Source organism: Protopterus annectens, chromosome 3.part1, assembly GCF_019279795.1.
Source record: "Protopterus annectens isolate FY-2018-M chromosome 3.part1, PAN1.0, whole genome shotgun sequence".
Classification (NCBI taxonomy): Eukaryota; Metazoa; Chordata; order Ceratodontiformes; family Protopteridae; genus Protopterus; species Protopterus annectens.
The window spans coordinates 365,731,303-365,751,973 of NC_056732.1; the positions used below are offsets into that span (position 1 = coordinate 365,731,303).

The window sequence follows — 20,671 nt, forward strand, 5'->3', positions numbered from 1 at the left end:
TTTAATAGCGGGGAAGCATGATGGCATTCATGCCTTGGAAGGAAGAACTTAAAATGTAAAAAGATGCATTTGTAAAAATGTGCCTTGGCTGTTTGTTGAACATGCTCCTCCCTTTATAAAAGAAGTAGGTGGCACTCATGCATTTCAATCCATGGGGTGAGCTGTCATTACCTTGGCATAGGGGGAGGGTACCGGCTTATGCCACTTGTGACTTGAAATCCTGAAATACCCTAGTACAGGAGGGCTGACCAGTGAGAGAGGACTGGAATATTGTAGTCGCTGACCCCTATGTGTTTCTCTGTTTTATTTTTTGTTTGTTTTTTTTTTTTTTGTCTTATAAAAAAGAAATAGGGCGTGCTGCCATATTGTCAGTGCCTGGAGAGCATGGAGAAAGCTGAAATCCACCAGTGCAGTAAAGGTGGAGCCTTTTCCTATCAAATCGTAGAACTGAAGCATGCATGACTAAGAATTTGAGGTCCTTGAATTCTTTCTACAGCCTTATAGAGCGAAACAAAACAGGTCAGAACTAAAGTGGACATTCCTGGACATCACATGATGGAGATCACCTTTGCTACATTGATTCTTGCTTGCATGTTGCGATGGCCAACAAAGCTAAAACAGGATAGCCACCAAAGAAAACAAACAGACTAATAAACAAAAACTATTTGAGAGCATATGTTCACAATGCATTGCATATATGTAAATGTATAAATACATCTACTTTAGAGATGAATTTATGAAGCAGGTCTGCTTTGGTCATCTACTGTGGTTTGTCATATTATAAAATTATAATACCATCTTTAGATGCCAAAAGTTATGATAACTGTGTGATGTTAACTATAACATTGTGCCTGAATGTTGTGCTTATTGCTTTATGTCTTGTATTTGGGTGTTATATATTGCCAATACTAACCCTGGAATGTTTCTTCCTGGGCCTTTCCTGTAAATGTGTTTCAACCAAGTGTGCAACCCTATAACCAGAGCAGTCATAACCATGCATTTTCATTTACAAACAAATAATGCATACACATCTATCTATATGAGTTTCTTAACGAAACAGCAAAAACTCAAAAGAATGAAAGTAAAAACTGTGATCAGTGTAGAGCAAATCAAACTGATCGAAAATCACTTCTAATAGTAATTTTTTGCATCAGGGCAAACCCACCAGCACTCAGCGAGTGGGGGCTTTGTCCTCCCACACCTCCGGCTAATTATATATAACAGCTTCAAAATTGTGCAACAACAAGGTAAAGGCAAATTCCCTTACCCTGCTTCAAAGTGATGTCGCACAAATTGCAGCCAGCTACGATCCTATTAATGAGAATGTTCATTAATATGAGTGCTCAATTTTTTTTCTTACAGCAGTAAAAAACATTCTCTAATATGAGTGTTCATTCATCTAAACTGTAATTATACATACATACATACATGCATACATACTGTGGTAGAAAAAATAATCACAAATATTTTAGACCTGATTTATGAATGTCTTATTACAGTTCTAAGGGTAAGATGCCAGCTTGAAATGCAGTCAACTGGTCTCTGAGGAGATTTTGAAGCTGAGCCATACTTACCCCGTCTTCTGCTGATCCTTGACTCATTAGGGAAAATGATATGTCTCTGGTCTAATCCAATTAGTTCTTATGACAGCCTTTGATCTGTGGAGCACACCAGAGCCATATGCTTGAACTATCTATCTGTCTGAATGTATATTATAGAGACACTATGCAACAATAAGGTACAGTAGTTATGCATCAGCCATGCCATCATAGGGGTAATATATTCGGTAAGGACATAACGTGTCATGCAGATAGCATTCATCAGTGGCAACCACTTGGCTTGTTCAGTCTCTTGCTACCAACAATAGTTCCACCCACTCACTTCAGGGCTCAGTTCTCCATTTTCTTCACTCCAAATAAATATTTCTATAATCTCCTCTTGGTAGTCTTCTTACAGATCATATCCTATTCTCAATATCTTTCCTGTCCCCTTAAAAAACTCTCCATATATGGAAATGATCTGCTCCCTCCTCTGCAGGGCTCCAACATATATCAGTCTCTTGCATTTCCTGCTGCTTCAGTCATTGAATGTAGTCCTTTCGCACTGTGTGAAGACACGGCATTTGCTCTTCTTATCCTCTCCTCCATCTTGGACTACTGCACTGACAAGAGTAGGGCTGCTTTATTTACATATTTCATCATTTACACTTCTTTACATTATTTACAAATGATATTTATGACAGATATCTTACCATTTCTTTCCATTTTTGTAAACCTTAACATAAATCTATACAGAAAGAAAAAAAAACATCCATTTTCATCATTTCAAGAAAAAAAAAATAAATACAAACAACTGATTTTTTAAAAAAAAATAAAAAAAACACAAACATCAATTGATTTTTTAAGCTGTCAACTGTTTTTTTATTCTTTATATATCCCAATCATTTCTTCCACAACCATCTTTTTTATTTCATGTAGCACATCTTTATCGTCTCTTTTTTTATTATACAATAACCCCGCACATCTTTTCCAAAATCTCCAAGTTGTTACAACCTATATTCTGTCTCAGTTTTCAATTTCACATTTTTGTTTCTCATATTTTCCATATAGTATCATAAACATGGTTGTATTTTTAAATGTTTCCCATTTATATTTCTTTGTTGAAATTATCCAAAAATTTTCATTTTTTTATATTGTAAAAAAACAGTGCTTTGTTGGTTTTTCCTCATTACATTCATCACATTCTCTTTCTTGCAGTACCTTATAATTTATATTGATTTTAACTGTTGATTTGTGATATATCCTACAATATTCCTGATAGGAAAGCCTTTGTTCATAAAATTTGATAAACATTTTACCTCTAGTTGTTTTAGCATTTTACATCTTTTTTAAAAATTCTTTGCAAGGATATACTTTATACCATTTATCCACAATATTGTTATACCATATTTTTTTGTTTTCATCAGTCTCATTAATGTTCATGTTCCATAATTTTATTTTATTCTCTTATTCCTCTCTTTCTATCTTTTCATGTTTATCACAGGTTTTCCCTCCCTTCTATTTTCATACCTTACATAAAACATTTTTCCAATAGTGTGCAACTGCCTCTCTATTACCCAGAAAGTCTGCTTAGTTGCTAAGTATACTACAGGATTTTGTTTTAGGTTCAGACCTCCTTTTTTATTGTATATCACCCTCCTTGCATTGGATACCGTCTTGATCCACAAATAAGTTAAAACACATTTCTGACATTTCTTTTTCCATTTTAGTTAGAAACATGGACACCCCCAAATATGCTAGTTTTTCCTAACATGTGCATATTTAACATTTACAGTTTTTTATTAAATAGTAGAGTAAAACTCTGCTATGGTAACATTTTTTTATTTATTCCATCACTACTTTCTACTGTTCTATTACATTTTCATTCTCCAAATCTCACTCCTAATATACTTATTTCATTCCAAGTATAATATATATTACACTTATTTTCATAGTTTCACCAAACCCTTTGCTTTTTGCCTTGTTTACCTATAAGCTAGTTTTCTTTAATAGTTTCTCCACTTATACCACACTTTACTTATTCATATCTTATTTTAGCTGCAATCACTAAATCATTGCATAAATTAGGGAAATCAGTATTATAACTCATTTTCTCAGCTTCCATTTGCTTCTGTTATTTCACACACGTGTTTGAATTATTGCATTCAGTACCAGTACAGATAACACATACTTAATGGGTATCCTTGTTTAACTCTTCTCCTAATTTTTATGTTTTCTCTCCATCCATTCATTTACTATGACTTTCACCCATGACATTTCATAGTATATTTTTCATAACATTCAAAATTCATTCTCCTGTCCCTCATGTTTCTAGAATCTTCCATATTACTTCATGGCTAACCTTATCAAATGCAATCACCATATCACTTGTCACTAGCCTTAATTCCTTATTTTCTTTCAAAATAATAAAATTTGCAGCTTTTACTAATATTTCCTTCATCTTTCCTCCCTTGATTCTAAAAAATACATTCTCCTATAACTTCATTCAAAACCTGCTGCATCGGTGTCATATTATTTTCATCAAGATGTTATAATGTATTATTATTGATCTCCAGTTTTTTATATATTTGCTTTCTGGCCAGATTCTAAAAGAGTTGTTCTCAGTGTATGTCTGCCCTGATTATGAAAGACCTGCTGTTACTGTAAGTGACTTACTTTGATGTAAGGCCTAGCTACAGACGGGCTTACTAATGGGATGAGATTCCAAAACACCTGCTCTTAGCCAGCTCTCTCAGTGTAAGTGGTCACTTACACTGACATCAAGTCTTTCAGAATCAAGGCCTTTATCTCTTTTTTCATAAAAACTTAATTATTCCACCACAAATCTCATTCTCAGTTATTCCTTTCTATATCTGTTCATTTAATATTTTGCAAAATATTCATTTCTTATTTTAATTCATATGTTTATAATATTTATAACCTAATCCACTTATTCTTGGTGCTGATTTATCCCTTATTTTGTTATTACTTCTTCAGTTTCTGTCACATTCATCTCCTTTTCTAGAAAATTCTTAAAATTTTCAGACATTCTTTTTCAGTCTGTACTACTTCTTTTCCTATGTCCTTTTCATTCATTCTACCCACAACCCTTTTCCACAATTTCCATTATTTCTCTATGCTTATATCTAATATGTCCTGGCTGAGTTATGGTGTCTACTGAGTGAGACAACTACTCTCTCGGTAAACACATCTCCCTAATTCTTCACCACGTTTTTGCACATCAGCTCTCATCTTAACTCCCTCTACTATATCCAGGATATCCTCTGCTCATTCTTAAACACTCATCTTGTTTTCTCATTAGAACACCCTCATGAAATATTTCCTCCTGTTTGTCTCACTTTTCTTAAATATGTACCTTCTGCTATGTTATACCTATTGGAATAGCTACTTCCGCACATGTAAATATATAAATATATGACTGCAACCCCCTCTCCTCAAATTACATCTTTACTTTCTGCTTGACTTCTTCTCATTCTCGTACTTAAGTAGCAGAACAATACCTATCATTTTTATGACAAATTGAGAATTAACTATTACTTTTTCTTTGCACATGTAACCCTCTTTTAGTATGCTTTTACCATTATTATTTTTATTGTCTAAATATTGTATGTGTTTTATTGTAATCCTTTGATGTAACCTTTGTATTGCAGTCTTTGAATGATGTAACTTTCATGGAGCTTTTCTCTACAGAACACCCAGTGAAAGGGGACTTTTTGGCTCAGCCAGCTTATCCTGGTTAGCTAAGATAATAAGTAAATAATAATAATAATGACTAACCTCCACATCACTCCCACGGGCTACTACCACTTTCACCCTTAATGTCCATCACCTCTTTGTATACTTTGACAGCCTTATCTGTTGCAAACAGTCCCAGTTCAATCTCTTCTATACCACATTTAACACATCAGCTTATCCACAACTCCTTCCCTTGCTATGTACCACGTAGTACATTTAAACAGTAATCTCTTCCTATACAGTTCCCCTGAATAATCCTTCTCAGATGTTATCTCACAGGCCATCTATCAGTAAGTCTATCTGTACAGTCACCATCTTTAACAACCATACTTTAGCTCTGTGACAGTGGCACTTGACAAATGGATGCTTGGGAGTTCTAGGATACGTACATGTCAATGGGTCAACAGCTCTATTACTGAATAATGAATGATCAAAAAAAAAATAATAAAACAAACAAAACAGCTTTTGCTAAATCTTAGAGGTATTTTTTTTTCAGCAAGTCCCCCTGCTCCTATAATGCGGAGGTACACCCCAACACCCCATGAACATAAATATAACTAATGTGAAGTCACCCATCATTGGAGATAAAATAAAAGTCTTCTGTCAGTGAAAGTTGTTTTGCTCATTTTACTTCTGTCATTCAGCATCTGATAGTAATGCTATTCATCAAATGACATGCACCCTCCTAGGACCATGCATCATCTTTCCCAGCCTGTGCCTATGATCCTCATGAATATTTATCCTAATATGTTTTCCTGAGATGAATTTCTTCAATTACTGCTGAAGACATTCAACAAGTCATCTTTCTTCTGCTCTGCCCCTCCTACCTTTGATGTACACATTTTTTCCATGGCCAATTATCAGGATTGTCATTCTGGTCCATCAGTGCTTTCCCTGATATTCACAAATTTCAAATCTCATTTTATTGTCCCTCTGACTCCTTGACTCTGGAGCTCCCACCTGCAATTTGGTGACATTTACACGAGTCCAAACATCTCTGCAACGTTGTGCCAAGCTTCCGAGAAATTCATTTTTCTTCTTCATTTTGAAAGATAATTTCCACTCTTTTCAGTTTAGTCTAATAATGGCACTTCATTGCTTTTCGATAACATTTATTTATTTATTTAACATTTGTTTACTGGGAAAGTTTGACTTGGAACAAAGCCAGTTTACAGCAGAGGCTTGTGGAGAAATGCTCCAGATGCATGTCTTTGTAATGTGGGCTGAAACTGGAGCACCCGGAGGAAACCCACACGAACACAGGGAGTTCATACAGACTCAAGCGCAGAAGGCACCCCAGCCGAGAATCGAACCAGAGAACCTCTTCATGGGAGACGGCAACACAACTGCTGCACCACTGCATCATCCATGGATAATGTTTAAACAGGGACCTGTATGAGGAGTTAAAGAATCTGAGACAGAGTGGAACTCCGTGGTTATAAATTTTAGGTACAATTTTCTACACGTATAATTCAGTGGTATCTTGAAGATTAAACAAGTTATATGTTACACAGCAGAAATTGCTTATTTATGTGTTTGTGGTCTCAGTCACACAAGTTTGTTGTATCACTAGTAACTTCCTTTGATGACCATAATGATAGATCATTTTGCTTCTCGCACTGCTGTACTGATTTGGTTTACAAATAATCCAGACTTTCTCATTCTGACTTCAGAAAATGAGCTTAATAGTTTATCCACTAATGAAATGCAAAGAGCAGGCCAAAGTTAATTTATGGGCATTATGGACTAATGTCTTAAGAAAGTCACAATAAAACAGATGAAAGGTCAGCTGTCAGCTATTTTAGAGTGACCTTTGTCTCTTGAGATTGTAAGGCCACATGATAACCGTATGCTTCTTATGCTGCAGCATAGCTGTGGGTTTCTCACCTCATCTTTTCTTGATAAGTTTCAGTTTACAGCTTGACTGTAGAACATCAGTGAGATGATTAGGTGATCTGTGCAAAGTGTAAGCATTATGTCAAGGGTCATTACTTGGGAAGGCTCCACAGATGTGAATAATTTGCATAAACTGCCATCTCTTTCATTCTCTCTTTCTTTGTCAAATACCCAGTTTCTATCTCCACACTGGTTATGCTCTTACTTACTAGTGAGAGGCACCTATCTCTCATTGTTTCTTACTCCTTATATGTTCTATTTTTATACTTCCTATGTGATACAGAAGATGTCTTAAACTGGTTGTGCAACTAGAGATTTGCAAGGGGCTGAATAGGTTTGCCTATTAATTGCAATGTAGCCAGAACGTGACTGTTAATCAATATGAATGATGAAAAAGTGACAGCACTTAATTATAGCCATTCTCATGGGAGAGTTCTAAATAAAGGGTGGCATGCTTACTTTGTATATTGTCAATTGTAATGTATTGTACTTATTTCTGGATTTCTGTGTTATTAGTATATATATATATATATATATATATATATATATATATATATATATATATATATATATATATATATATATATATATATATATATATATATATATATATATATATATATATATATAGATAGATAAGGCTGTTAGAAAACATCCTTAAGAATTCAGTTGACCTATGCAATATCCCTAGTGCATTACACATTCCTATAGACTCCAGAAATTATAGAGAGCTACTTTGATGAAATTCTCTGAGCTTGCATGTTTCTGAACTATATTTGGAGATGCATATGTCTAATGTAGAAGGTATTCTTCTTTAATGGATTTATAAGACAAATAAAAGTTGTTTGCTAAGGTATTGATACCTTTGTAATTTTAGTTAATTAGGTACTTGTAGCCTGACATGTATATCTGATATAACAATATAATATGCCCTGGTTTTTCACACAATGTGGTGTTAAAAGGAAAATGGAGAGTGACTTGTGAGGATGACTTCTAAACATGTTTCCCATGTTTCCTCCTCCAGTACTTCAGACAAAACAATACCTACTTGATAAGGTGCAGCACTGCTATTTCTAGTTTTTATTCTAGTACTTTCCATAGATGTTTGTAAACACAGTAAACAGATAATATGGCTGTAGCACTGTGTTCTCCATTCCTTATTTTGTATAGTGTGACTGTAAAACAAAAGAAGATATATATATTGTTCTGCATGGGTATTCTGCTGGCACTCAAGCCCCAGCTGCTCAATTTCCACTACCTTGTAGCCAGGGACTTGAACAGTTGTTAACCTGTGCGAACAGCTGCTCATGACTGAACTTGAAAATGAGCTCAGCCAAGCAGCTACTGCATCCAATTGCTCACGTGCTAGGGAAGGGAGTCAGGAAGTGCATGTGGGCTAGATAAGGTGGGAGAGGAAATGGGGAGGGGGACTTTAGTCTTAAATACATGAGGGTAATTTTATGTTTAGGAAGTAATCTGGAGTTAAGATTTGGGGAGGGGAGGGGGGTTTTAGGTATAGGGAACAATCAGGTATTTAGGTATAGGGAAGGATGGGTGATATTAGGTTTAGGGTGTAATCAGTGCATTAGGTTAGGGAGAGGAGGTGGACTTTAGGTTTAGGGAGTGATCTATACATTAGGTTTAGGCAGGGGATGGGAATTTTAGGCATAGGGAATGATCAGTGCATTAGGATTAGCGATGGAATGAGAGTGGGATTTTAGGTTTGGGGTGATCGTCAGTTTAGGTTTAAGGACTGGGTCGGAGATTTTAGGGTTCGAGTCAGGGTTCTGTTAGAGCTAGAAAAGGTCAGTCTTTGGGAGGGATGTTTTGTCAAGGGACATGAGTTAGTGGGAGTTAGGAAAAAGAACATGCTGAAACACACGAGTAGCAGCAAAGGTATGTGAGTCAAGCAAAAGTGTCTTGAACAAATGTAGTAGGCCCCTTCTCCATCCTAGCACAGAGGTGTTTAAATGGTACTTGAGCTTCTTTTTTTCTGCTAATTCCTGGTGTTACAAGTGGCAAAGTTTCATCACTTTTACCTGTGTGTTAATTTCTGAACTATCCCATCCTTAATTAAATCAGCCTTTAGTTGTGACACTTTCCTGAAAATATTGGCATCTTCTCACAAGAAAAATACTCAGACATTAGAAGCCGTGATGTTTGGCCTTCTTTCAATGATCAAAATAGCCAAGCAGATTAAAAAGGCACAGAACAACTGTACTGTGTTCATGGTCTGACTTCTAGACCGCAAGGAACACTTTAGTATGTTACTCTTTTGGGGACTGAAGATGACCTTAAGTTTAAAGTTATAGGTCTCACATCCCACTAACAATCACATTTATTGATGCAGCAAAAAGGTCAAAACCTTTTGGTCATAAATTTTCCATTCACTTTGGAGACCAAAGTAACATGGTACAGTTTAGTGTGTAATGTCTTTGTTTACTTATTGCTAATTTGTGTCCTTTAAGATGGACAGTTGATGTATACAGTTCCTCAACAAACAAAATCTATTTTCATACAATACAATATATGGGTATTTAAGGTATATATTATTTTAAAGGTAGCTGACAAACCTGTCTGCATGCACTGAATATATTTATTTATTTACTTGACATTTGTTGAACAGGAAAGTCTGACTGAGCAAGGACCTTTTTTCAGCAAAAGTCCGAGGACAAAAGCTCCACATGAGTAAATAACATAAAAGTGAAATTTTCCCAAAAGCAGATAGTTTACAAAAGTAGCAATTAATGATGTAAACATATAATAGTTTACATGAAATGTTTACAAATGTAGCAAGTAATGATTAGTATCATACAAAGTTTATACCAATGAGAAAGAAGTAGTGAAATACAGATAGAGAAAACTTTAGAACTGCTACTGCAATGGCTTTACTTAATCATTGCAGAGATACAGCTTTTGGGAGACACATCACTGTATTGGCAAACTGGGAGGAGAAAGGTAGTGAGATGGAAAGGCAGAGTCTAGGAAAAGATTAGAGAGGGGGTTCTATGTAGTAAATTGAGAGGGAGTTTACGTGACCAAGTTAGAAGAGCAGTAGGAAGAAGAAGAAAAACATTAGAGGTGGTAAGGAGAACAAAATTATAGTGTAGAGGGGAGATAAGTTGTGAAGAGTTAGCAGTAAGTGAGGTTGGCATAGAGTGAGCAAGGGATATTCAGGGAGGGTTTTACAAAGACATGTCCAAGAGTTAAGGACGTGCACTTTAACAGCTTGTTTGAATTCACGTGTGTGTGGTATTTTCCAGATGGCGAGGTGAAGCTTGATCTAGGAGTGGGATTAGATCATGTTTTTGGTGGGTTTTCTTTATTCAATGTTGAACATGTAGATCAAATTTAAGCTGATCGTCTCTGATGGTGCCTCGAAGCTTGGTGCGGGATTCGACATTGATGACAGTGTAGTTAAGAGATGTTAAGGAGAAGTTGGATTTGTGTTGATTGAGTGATTTTGGGAGAAATAGCAGGAATTTGGTCTTTTTAGGATTGAGAATTAGTTGGTTGTTGGTTAACCATTTTTCAACTGAGTTGAAGGTGTTTTGTGTGAGTGTGAACAGATCAGAGATGTTGTTGGAGGTAGTTATGATAGCAGAATCATCTGTGTATTGAATGAGGGAAGATTAAGGAAGGATGTAAAGATGTTTTTGGTAAAGATATTGAACAGTAAAAGACCAAGGATTATAACCTTAAGTTATGAGATTTTGTCATGGAGGTCAAGATTCACCCCTTGAGCTTCACTCTTGAGGTGAATTTCTTGATATCTGTGTCTCAAACACATAATAAGCAAACTATGATCTCCTATCCAATCATAATCTTCTATGTTATGCAATCAAGAAATGAATGTCAGAAAAGTCATAGTGAGAATGAAGCCCAAGAGATCAAGTTTGACATCTATTTTGGGAACACATAGGCTATCATCAGAGATAAGCTTTCATAATTATTTGTAGTGCATGGAGCTGTAGCTTCTCTGATGTGTAGAAATATAAAGCAATTTACAGCTTTTAAACCTGCAAACAGATAACAGTGAGGAGAAAAATGTACCTCTATTAGACCAACAGCTTTAAAGGCTTTTAGGCACTTTACTCTGCAAAAGTTTTTGTGGCAGTGCAAAGTGTATTACAGCTTTTAATGCTCTCACAGCTCTCATATGCTGTTCTGTGGTGGCTACAGTTTGTGCTTTCAATTTTATGGCATTACAGCTCTAAAAGGTACATAACAAAACTTGGCATGCACTTTTGATGTCAGAGAAGCATATAACAAGCTTATCTTTGTGAGTTGTAAGTCATAATCAGTGCACTCCATGTACCAATAGGTATAGGGTTGATATGTTACATTCCATTTTTCTATTGTTTTCATTTTCACTGCCAGGCAAAGCACTGTCTGTATTCTGGCCACGTTTGACTCAGTCTTGATAATAAACCTGATATAGAATGTGTGATAGTGCTGCACTTTTTTATGTGAAGAATGATGCTCTTAAATTTTTCTCATATATTTTTTCTGCCATTTTTCACTTATAGCCTCAGACTTTTAACTTTCAGTGAGTATAGTTAGAATACGTGAACCTTTATGCTTTCCTGAAAGTTGCGGCTAACATTATAACCTTGCTCTATGTCTTTTTTTCCTGTTAATTAAATTCAGTGTGTTGAAATGTACTTCATAATACTTTTCTGTTCATGAGACATCCTTCTCATCCAGGTTTCATCCTTTTCTGTCCCTCTACATCATTCTTTACATCAGGGCTGCAGAAATATTCTGATTTTAGATGTATTTGGTCTGCTTTAAATGGTGAATTATGCAATAACTATTGCCCTTTGGCTGTGGGTGTTTGTTGTGTGTGTGCGTGTGTGTGTGTGTGTGTGTGTGTGTGTGTGTGTGTGTGTGTGTGTGTGTGTGTGTGTGTGTGTGTGTGTGTGTGTGTGTGTGTGTGTTGGGGTAATAAGGCAAATGCATGTAGGTCGATCAACAACATTGAAATAAAAGGAGTGAAACAGCTTTTACTGAACCTCAGAGATAACTGTTTTTGCAAGGGGTGATCCCCCATTTGGGTTGAACCCCATACCCCATGAACCTAAATATACCTACTCAGAGGTCACACAGCAGTGGAGGAAAAAAAGAAAACTCCACTGTCAGTGAAAGTTGATATGGTACTTCTTGTTTAATCGTTCAGCACTTGATAAGAGTGCTGTCAGTCAAATGACAGACACCTGCTAACAGTAAAACAGAGGTCACTGCCAGATGCCATGAACTCATAACACATAAAGACTTAGATTTTCATGTAGAAATGTCTAAAATATTTACCATCATGTTGTGAAAATGTGGATGATTGCTTTCTATGGGTCTCTAGGGGGACCAAGCTGTGCCTAAAATGTACTAGTCCAACAATATGAAAGTCAAATCACTGGCCTTCTTTAGGGATAAAATGAGAAAAGAGAAATAGGCCTGGCCAGTCTCACCCACTTTTCTGAAAGTCACACAATGATAAAGGAGGATGACTTATAGTTATAACCTAATGGGGGGGTTCCAAAATATGGCAGTGGGTGAGAGTTGGATCACGATGCCCATCCTTAATCAGAGCAAAATGCTATCATAAAAACATAGGGAATATAAAAATACAGAGAAGACTGTGAACTAATACAGCTTAGGGGTGTCATGCCTGTAGGGCATCTTTGGGCATGTGCCATCTCAAGTCTCTGTATGATATGTATGTATGTATGTCATAACATTATGTTATTTAATGTTATTCTTTTTTGATTTTCACTACTGAAAACAAATAAAAAAGTTAATTAACTTTCATTATAAACTCAACCTCTAATGATGTATGTTTGTCAACACTAGATGATCAGTTCAGATCTGAAACAGCTAACTGATAAAATTGCAACTTGTAGCTGCTGCTGGTAAATAAATAAACGCCCAGTCAACCAACCCATATACCAGAACTATTACCTTGGAGGTTACAACCACTGTGAACACATCACAGAAGACAGCTGTACCCTTTTATCAGAAAAAGTCACTGATTGTTGTACCTTGTTGATACATGGTGCTACTGATGAACATTTGTAAATGTTTATAGTTATCGTAGCATTCACCTTAAATAAAGAGCAGGTAAGCTATAGCTTGCAACATATCTCTTAATACACAGACTTAAGAAGAGGCCTATGCATTCTTAGAATTATAGTGTTATTGCCACCAGTGTTGTATTTTTTCTAGTAAGTTGAGGTTGTACTTATTGAATAAAGCTAGGAATGGCTTACGGTTAAATAAGCTGTATTTTTTCAGGTGTTCCATTTCCTATAATTCTTAACAAAGTAACATGTTTTATTTAGGTGGTTATGTGGTAGTCTTTTACTTGTAGGCAGTTTCCTGTAGTTATGTGTTTGTCACTTATAAGAACAATTTATTTATTTATTTATTTATTTATTTATTTATTTATTTATTATCAGTTTGATTACCGGGGAAGTCCACTGGGCCAAGAAGTGCCCATTTTCAGTGGAGGCCCGTGGAGAAAAGCTCCATGAGCAATACAATACAATAAACGTTGCAAAATACAATCAAAGGTTACAAAGTGAAATACAAGAGTAGGATTCATATATTACAATTGATATATAACTGTCTAATTATTGACTTGGTAACTGAGAACAAAGTAAAGCTAGTAAGATACAAAGGCCTGAAACTGGAGATACTTTTAAATATTAGTGAGTCAGTTAGAACTTTGATGGATTAAGAGAAGCTGCTGGTTGCAAAATTTGCAAGATACCAGTTTTCTGCTTCTTCAAGAAGAAGGTTTGTCAACTGGAGATGTAATGGGCTTTCTTAAATAAAAACCTTTTAAGTTCTCTAGTTAACCTGGCTGACATGGGAAACAAAGATAAATTAGCAGAGATCAGACTAGCAATAACCATTTATAATCTGGAGACCAACAGTGCCAAGTCTTCAGATGTGCAGACTGAAGGGGCAAAAAAAAAATTACATATATCACATCCAAATATGCCATTTAACAGAATATTCCCTTTTCTCTGAGGTATGATGATTTTAGATTTACTATAGATTAAGTTTGGAGGGTATGGAGGGCTTGTCCCCTAAATAAATAAGATTAAAGAAGAAGAGAGTTATTGATATTTGCTCTTCTCCTATATTTTGTGGTTTCTCTCTCTCTCTCTCTCTTTTTTATTTTTGGTGTCTCGGGATTCAGCATTGCAGATTACTAGATTTCAATATGAAGCCTAGAGTAACTTATCACAACAGTTACTAAGCTAAATGAAACAGATATGGAATCTGCTGCCGTTTTAGTGTGAGATCACCGATACTGGAAGCTTATGGTTGAATACTGGAGATGAAACTGGGGACTTCCATATATGTGAGGGGGGTTGATGCTGGGAACCTCGTGCCTAAGAATATGGGGTAGGACTGGGACTTTGTGGTGTGTGAGTGTTGGGGGAAAGAGAATGGGACTTGCAGTGTATGAATTTTGGGGGGATGAGTCTGGGCACCTGCAGTTTGTGAATGTTGGGGAGATGAAACTGGGATGCTGCATTTTGTAAATGTTGGGGGATGAGACTGGGACCCTGCAGTGTGAGAATGTTGGAGAAATGAGACTGAGAACCGGCAATGTGCTAATGTTGGGGGATGAGACTGGGACTGCAATGTGCGATTGTTGGGAGGATGAAACTGGGATCCTGCAGTGTGTGAATGTTGGGGGGAAGACACAGAGAGCCTGCATGGTTTGAAAGTTGGGGGTATGAGATTGGGATCCCCTACAGTGTGTGAATGTTGGGGGGGGGATGAGAATGGGACCCTGCAATGTGTGAATGTTGGGGGGATGAGACTGGGACCCTGCAGTGTGTGAATGTTGGGAGGATGAGACCGGGACCCTGCACTGTGTGAGTGTTGGGGGGAGGAGATTGGGAGCCTCTGCAGTGTGTGAATGTTGGGGGGATGACACTGGGACCCCCCAGTTTGTGAATGTTGGGGGGATGAGATTGGGAGGCACTGCAGTGCGTGAATGTTGGGGGGATGAGACTGGCACCCTGCAATGTGTGAATGCTGGGGGGATGACGCTTGGACCCTGCAGTGTGTGAATGCTGGGAGGATGAGGCTGGGAGCCTGCGCCATTTCTAATCCTCCTATCAGTAATAATACTTTCTTTTCTAATACCCTAGCAAATAATCTCCCAATCCCTGTACTCAACACTCCATCATCTTAATAGGATTCAGTACTCAGTAGCCAGAAAGGACATTCCCACATGATATAAGGCAATAGAAGGGGCAGGCATACTCAGGTACTGCGGTGACAGAACATAGCACAAATATGTAAACAAAAGGAAGTGAAAGCAGGATAAAACTACACACTTAAAACACTAACTCAATTGAAAATCAGCTATGACTAAGTTTTCAGACCACTAATGATTTGTAGTTAAATACGATACAATAAAATAAAGTCTCATACATGGTCAGAACTGCCCTCACATCCTGAATAGTTTCCAAACCATTGTTTAAATAGTTATCTAATGCTGTTTTGAAAATTTCCAGTCTTGCTGTAAATTATTGCTTGTGGCAAAGTGTTCCATCATTAACAATTCTTTCTATTTACTTGTATTGCATTTCAATAAACTCATCAAGGTATAAAAGTCTCTCCATGTTGTGCTAATTCTTAAGCCCAAACATTCTTAAATAAGTAAAATAAATAAATTATTGTAAAAAGTGATGTACGTGTTTTGTAGTTTTGATTCCCATATCCCCTACTTTGTCTGTCTGTCTATGTTTTGCAGTCTAGGCAGACAATGTTTTTAATAAATCACTATTTATTGACGTCGTAACCCTTTGTGTACACCCTGTAATCTTACTACATGATAAATAAAGCTTAGTTTCTCATCTACTGGGATACCAAAGTGCTTAAATACTTCAACATTTTCTATTACATGGCCATTTATGTTATACTTGTAATATTTTTCCCTGACCCAAATCACATGTGTTTGGTCTTTGATGTATTATTGTGCTATTTCCTTCTGCCTGTGTCCAAACAGTTTGCAAACAGATTTGAATCTTAGCTATACCCTCATCATTTACAATGAATTTGTCCATCTTTAGAATGTCTTTATAAACGCAGAAAAATACATCTGATGATATTACCATGTCGCTGAAATACCAATGGTGTTACAATATCACTGACATACAGTTTCACTAAAAATGACTCCACAGCTGACCTTACAGTAGTGTCTGGCCATTTTCCAGGAGGTCTTCCAGTTAATTGTCATTAGACATTTCCCATGATCTGTTGCAGAACCACTCTGCTATCCATGAGGTTAGGGTATTTTATATACCCAACTTATTTAATTCAGTAACTAACAGTATATGGTCCATATTAGCTTTAATGTTTTGCTCAGCTACTAGTATAACATTGTTATAAAAAACATATTACACTTAATGATATATATTTTGAACTCCCAGTGTTTTCATATCTTCCAAAAGGTAATTCAAAACTAATGTTTCACTTATTTTGATGGTATTTGGCAAAGAAAAAAATACTGGGTGGCGACGACTAGGGTCAATTTTTAAACCCTTTCCTTTAAAAAAAATATCTAAGCAAGGCATGTTTCCAGCCTTCTTGAATTTGTTCAGACTTGAATGAGACTATAAATATCAAATCTGATAGTAAAACCCAATAATCTTATAATGTTTTCATCTCCTTATTCGACTAGTTTGTCCAGACACTTTTGCTATATCTAGTTTCCAGGAATCGTAACTTTTCTCCAATATTATTAAAGGCACAGTTTCTTCACAGTCTGCGTCAGTGTATAGATTCTTACATACAGTGCCATAGAATTTGGCAAAGTGCTCCGAGATAGCTTTGATGATTTTGATGGTATTTAGTGTTGCTATTTTTTTAAGCTGATGCTATTTGGATGTGAGAAAAATTCTCTATTCTTTTTCATGTATTTAAAAAGGATGTACCTTTCTTGTTATAACTCGAGATAGCCCAGGTCTTTAATATAATTTTGCATTAAGAAACAACATGTTCTTAGGTGATTTCATTACATCTTCTATTACCTCATCTGAAAAACTCACTAAGTCATTTTCATCATTATCTTTTCTCCCCGTCCAGTCTACGTATAAAGCTGCCTTAAACGAGCTGTGCTCTTGGTTGTAGAAGGTCCACCGAAAATACATTTCTATCACGTGACCACATACACCACATTTGTCCAAGCTGTCAACTCCCGAAGCAGCCAGTAATTACGTCAGTTCTTCACACACTTTTGTGCCAGGTTGTGATATGTCTGCACCTGATACATTACTTGCATACACTGAAAATAAGGCTAACAGTCCAGGCTTGATGTGCAGCCATTATCTGCTGTGTCAGATTTAATTAGATCAGTCTGTTTCTTTCCATAGATGACATTCTTTCTGAGATTTCACAAGTGTTCCCATACTGAGTCTTTGTATTTCTTTCACTGACAATATGTTGGCATCAGTTTTTTCTTGGCATTCATACAGGTAGAGCCCTCATTTTCTTCACTGAAGCTTCTGTTTTCATGTCTACCAGATTTTTATTATTTGTCTTTTCTGCTGATTGCTGCAGTTTCAGTCAGATTTTTTCTACTCATTTTGCCTATACCATTTCCATTTATGAATAAAGTATAGAAGAGCTGATTGAGTTTTTGATGAAAAGGTGTACATTTCATCAGGGTTGGGGAGGCAAAAAAACAAAAGTCATTACTTATCACTTAGTGGCAGAAAATAAATCTATCAGCTGATTGATTAGGCTATTCTGATATTACATCATTTTCAGAAAACAGGTTCTGTAAAAGCCACCTCAATGAATAAGCACATCTTTCTATTCTGTCCATTTAGAAGGACACAAAATTTCATCGGAGATGAATCAGCCTGCCTTAAGCAGAGCAATGTGGCAGTTCATGTTAATGAAACAAATTCGTAAAGATATAATAGAAGTTTACATCTAGAGTATGTACCTTCTTCACAAAGTGGGATTTTAATAGCTGGGCTTTGGAGACTGAAAGAGAGAAACGCTGGAGTGTGAAAACAGAAATGTAACTCTCATGTGAGGGAATAACCGAAGTGAAAACAGTAAAGAATGTATTTTGTTCTTCTTGTGTCATAATGGTGGATGTAGCTCAAAAGAGCACATTGTTCTTTGTTCAGCAGCAGCAGCAGCAAACACTATTAGAATATGCGTTTGGAGATATCAGTGTTTCCCTTTAGGATAGGGGCTTCGTCCCCCTCCCAATAACAAATTAAGATTGTTTGTCTTTGGTGTATTTAAAGATTTTTGTATTAGTGACTTTATGGCTTTGTGACATATATTTGGTGGTACTTTTACATGAGTGGCAATTGCAGAGCTCAGATTTTACAATTACAGGCATTCTCAGCACTGTTATTTGCAAAGACATATAATCCTATTTAATGTAACATATGCCATGTACAATGGCAGAATAGTGCTTTTGTGCCCTGTCTTACTGTAGCATTAACTAATGCAAACAGCAGCATTCACATATATTATTAATATTGTCCTCAGAAAGTGTTTGTTACCTTTAAAATTAGTTTTCAAATGTATTCATAGTAGTCCATTAAATTTGTTGATATGCAGTGTCATGTAAATCTATTCAGTGTTCTTCTTCTTCCAGAAACACATGGTTATATTCCCATTAGCAATCTAGTTCAATGCATGTTGTCATATTTATTTGTAGGTATTCATAAAATACCTTGAGGTTACAAAACATCTATGCTGTAGTGTTCTATAGTGGTCTTTTTGGCAAAGTGGCGGGGTGATTAGAGTTATTGCCAAACAAAGCTTGGTTTCTGACTGGGGTACTTTCTGTGTAGAACTTGAATATCCACCCCATGTACATATGGGATTTTCCAAGGGCTCCTGTTTCTTCACATATCCAAAATACTGCCATTGGATGTTGTTTTTTTAAATGGCTCTAAGTGTGCGCGCTCGTGTGTGTGTGTGTGTGTGTGTGTGTGTGTGTGTGTGTGTGTGTGTGTGTGTGCGCGTGTGTGTATGTATGTGTTCTGATGTCATGTATGGCTCTATATTACTTTACCAAAAGTTTTTTCAGTGAACACCTTTCTGTCGACAGCAGAATTCACTTCAGCAAGTCAATGAATTTACTAAGGGCAAGGAAGTAGTTGACCAACTACACAACTTTACCCTTTTCCCCACTGTAGTGCGATCTCAGAGTTGGCATATATAGCTGGGGTGTTGGGAGCTCAGCTCCCCATATGGGGGGGTGTGGGGGCAAAGCTCCCCACTTGGGTGGGTTTGATTTCATTAGTTGTGGGTTCTGTTCTGCTGTGGGATAGTTGTTTCCTTGCCCTTGGTAAATTCCACAAATTGCAGAAGTGAATTTCGCTGTATAGGGGTCAATGGAATGGTGTTCACTGAAAAACTTTTTGCGAACTTATATAGACCTGTCATGTATCTGTGTCTGCCCTGTAGTTAACTGCTGTCCTTTCCAGGATGGTTCTCTGTCTTTTGCACACTGTTTACTGGGATATGCTCTGATTTCCTCATAATTTTGAAAAGAATAAAGTGAACATTGATAAAAATCAATAAAATAGTGAATGTTCTTCACTGCTCTGTAGATAGCAACATTTATGGAGCTAAATTACAGACATGATTTTCATATACAGCTTTATAATACAAATAGTGCAGTAGCGTTTATAGCTGTATTAAACTTCTTTTTCATTCTTATTATAACTTGTGCTGTTAGTGGAATAAATGCTGAGATCTACATACTGTTTTTGGCATACTTTGAAATTTTTATACCAAGGTCATGGCTCTGTAGTCTGAGGTTATCTTTATGCTGGAGGTTGCAATTTCAGTTTCTGACTGATAGGGGATAATCCAGCCTTGGTTACAGGGTCTCTACCGTCTATGCTTAGATGAAATATCAGTGCAATAACTGCACTCTAGAAGTGAGCTATAAGCAAAGCATACTTTCACCAGTATGTGCAGCTGAATGGCTGTCAAACAGTTCATAATTCTGTCATATTTTACAAGTTCTATAACAGATCTAGATGATAATTAGTATAAAAGTTAAAGGCATTTGTGTATAAACGACGTTTCACATGTTGTATAGAGCTCTCTTGGGATGCATCTTCTGTCAAAGATTATCCCTCCACCTTACAGTGACTCACATGATGTGCAGCCATAATGACTAAGGCCTAGCTGTCACCTTCATGCCTCTTATTTTTCTTTAAAAATTTGTGACAAGGCTCACACAATCAGGAGTAAATTTCTTAAGTCATGTGCAAGGTGATGGATGCTATGTTATTTTTTCTGAATTTCTGTGGACTAACATTTAAGCTGAAAGACATTTATGAAAGAAAATGACAACTCCAGTGTTTGAAACTAATTATTTTTATTTATTTTTTGTATTGCATTAACACATTCTTGAAATAGAAGGTTTAAGAAACATTTAAAAATTAAGCTTAACAAGATTTAAGAGTATG

At 36.4% G+C, this 20,671-nt stretch overlaps 1 protein-coding gene across 1 annotated transcript in view; it reads left to right on the plus strand.

Annotated features, from left to right (window-relative positions):
- CHN2 (chimerin 2) overlaps positions 1 to 20,671 on the plus strand; it is a 2,549,636-nt gene that overhangs the window by 247,144 nt on the left and 2,281,821 nt on the right. The gene's annotated exons all lie outside the window — the stretch shown is intronic.